Source organism: Sceloporus occidentalis, unplaced genomic scaffold (assembly GCF_023333645.1).
Source record: "Sceloporus occidentalis isolate IW3139 unplaced genomic scaffold, rSceOcc1.0.p SCAF_2, whole genome shotgun sequence".
NCBI classification, from domain to species: Eukaryota; Metazoa; Chordata; class Lepidosauria; order Squamata; family Phrynosomatidae; genus Sceloporus; species Sceloporus occidentalis.
Genome location: NW_028316982.1, coordinates 249,584,331 through 249,587,537, shown reverse-complemented (window position 1 = coordinate 249,587,537; position 3,207 = coordinate 249,584,331).

Below are 3,207 nucleotides of genomic sequence, written 5' to 3'. Positions count from 1 at the left end.
ACCACCCTGATGTTTCGAAGGGCGGTATATAAATAAAGCCATTATTATTATTATTATTATTATTATTATTATTATTATGGTGAACAAGGAAAACATTGTCATCGTTGTTAGTTACCATCAAGTCAGCTTTGATATTAACAGGTCTTGTAAGGTCTTGTAAGCTCAGGACTATAGCTTCCTAGATTGAGTCTAGCCATCTGTCATGCAGTCTTCCTCTTTTCCTACCAACTTCCACTCTTGCAAGCAGTAATGTCTTTTTTAATGATTCATGTTATTTCATGATATGTCCAAAGTTTGATAGACTCAGTTGGGTCATTTAGGCGTTTAAGGAGAGTTCAGGTTTCATTGGCTCTTAGACCCATTATTTATCATGCTGGCACTCCATGGTATTGGTAGAACTCTCCTCTAGCACCACATTTCAAATGAAGATTCTCTTCCTGTCAGCTTTCTTCACTGTCCAGGTTCACAATCATACACAGACAATGAAAATACTGTGACACTGACACTCCTGAATTTGATAGTCAATATCTTTAAACATTAGGGTCTTATCTAGTTCCTTAATAGTTGACCTTCCAAGTACTAGTCTTCTGACATAGGTTACACATATAGGTTACAATCAATCAAATGTTGTGGCACAAACCCATTTTCTTTTAGAGGAATCTATGGTTATTTGTGATAATCAAAGGTCTTGCTATAAAACACAGGATAATTTGATTCTGAAATTCTTTGTTACACTCCATTATCCAAAATATGTTTTCAATATGATCCAGAATGCCAAGAAAACCCTATGATAGATTCACCTCAATGTTGCCACAAGTAAAAAATGACTTGGAGACACAGAATAACAACAAAAATTCTGTGCTGGTCAGGTCTCATTTGGAGTAATGCATTCAGTTCTGGATACCTCATTTTAATAAATTTATAGACAAGTTGGAGCAGACTGAGAGAAAGGCAACAAGGATTAAAAGAGGTATGGGTATCAAAACATATGAGGTAAGGTTGAGGGAACTAGGCTTGTTCAGCTTGGTGAAGAGAAGGCTGAGGGGTTGACATGAGTTTACTCTTTAAATGGAACAAGGTCCGTCGCAAACAGGAGGGAGCAGTCCTGTTCTCTGCTGCCCTGAAGGGTAGGACCTGTTTTTAAGTTACAGGAGAATAAATTTCAATGGAACATTAGAAAGAACTTCTTAACAGCAAAACCAATTGCCTAGAAAGATGGTGGGGTCTCCTTCTTTGGATGTCTTCAGAAAGAAGTTGGCCAGATACCTGCTGCAGATGCTTTAGCTGCAGATGCTTTAGCCTCCAGTGGAGGTTGGAGTTAACGGCCCATGAGGCCCTTTCCAGCTCTATGTTCAGGCCCAAGGTGAACAAGTGAAGACAAACCCCTGGATGATATTGGAGCACTTGGACAACTTTTCTGGTGGCTGCTCCCAGGCTGTGGAACTCCCATGGGAAACAAGTCTGGCTGCCTTTTGGCTCTTCTTCTACTGGCAAAGGCTCATTTAGAAGGCCTCTTGGCTGTAAATAGTTTCTGTGGAAGAGTCTTTTCATGGGAGGTGATTTGTGCTATTGTTTACTCTCCCTTTTATGTCTAATTGTTCAAAATACTTTACTGCTGTATTTAATAGGACAGTTTATTTACTTGTATGTTAATGGGGGGTTAACTAATATTTTGCTTTAATCTATGTTTTTAGCTGCCTTGGGTCTCATATTGAGGAGAAAATATGTTATTAAATAAATAAACAAACTATTAAATAAAAGCCAAGCTGGTTTTGCATCAGGGGTGGCATCAAGTGAGCAAATCTCCCAATGACTTTGGGTATTTGCATATTCTTATGTTGCAAGGTTGATTTGATTTAAACCACAGTTTAAATCACTAGTGACAACGATTCTATTTAATCATAATTTTTCAGCAGAAGGACATTCCTATTTAATGCAACCTTAATACATATTCAGAGATGTAGATTTCATTAGAGGGTAGGTACACAGTAAGCAATTATTCTGAATTGTGTTTGCAGACTAATTTTCAATTCATTGGAAAAATGGGTTCTTTCCCATTTATAGCCAGATTCCACCTCCTTATTCAGATCTTCTCCATCTCCTCAGATTCTCTGTTCATTGATCTTCTCTGTCTTCACATTTAACGAGAGGCAAGGTCTTGAACAGAAGTCAATGAAATGCCTCTTTTACAGCCTTCCCAAAGCCCCCTGGAAACCCCAAAGCCTCTAGACCCTCCCAATGAAAAGAAATTCTTGGGCAACATTTCACTCCTAAAGGACCAAATAACTGTAAAATGTTGTAAAATGCAGAAGTTTTGTCCCACAACTCTTTCCTCCATGATGACTCTCAAATACACACACACACACACACACACACACACACACACACACACACGACTGAAAACAAAACTGAAAGTGATGTGATAGCACTTTGGTTATAATGAGAGTGCTGGTGTGGAGGGGAGTGGGTTGGGGCAGATAGATCTGGGTCCAATCCAGCTTTTGGCATGCTATAAAAGGTAAAGGTATTCTTTGTTGACAAGGTTGTCAAGTCGTGTCTGACCATAGGGGGTGGTGTTCATCTCTGTTACTAAGCCAAAGAGCCAGCGTTGTCAGAGACTACTGTGTGATGATGTGGTCAGCATGATTGCACAGAACACTGTTTACTTTCCCACCGGAGTGATACCAGTTTATCTGCTTGCATTTGTATGTTTTTGAACTGCTAGGTTTGCAGAAGCTGGGACTAGTGATGGGAGCTCACCCCATCATGTGGTACCCAGGCCTCAAACTGCCAAGCTTGCAATCAACTGAGTCAGCGTCTTAACCGCTTGAGCCACCGCTACAAAACCCTGTACTAATCCCACGGTTTCGAGGAAACTCTGAGGTTTACTATGAATTTGGCAACTCCAGGGCACGGTTGGGTTACCAAGGAAAACCCACCGTATTGTGCCAGAAGTCACCATGCATTGTGCAAACAGGCAATACTGGCCTTGGGGTGAGGATAGTTTGTTTTTTTTTCCTTTGCAGAAGTCTCCAGATTGAAAGAGAGAATTCAAATACTGAAACAAGCCTCAATCTTCCATTCCATCTCTTAATGGAGGATTTGCAGGGCTATTGCTGTTTGTCAATGAATCTGTATCTATCTGGAATTTCTCCAGTTCACCATCTAGTCATCTGAGCTTTCAACTCATAAACAGCATTAACAGTG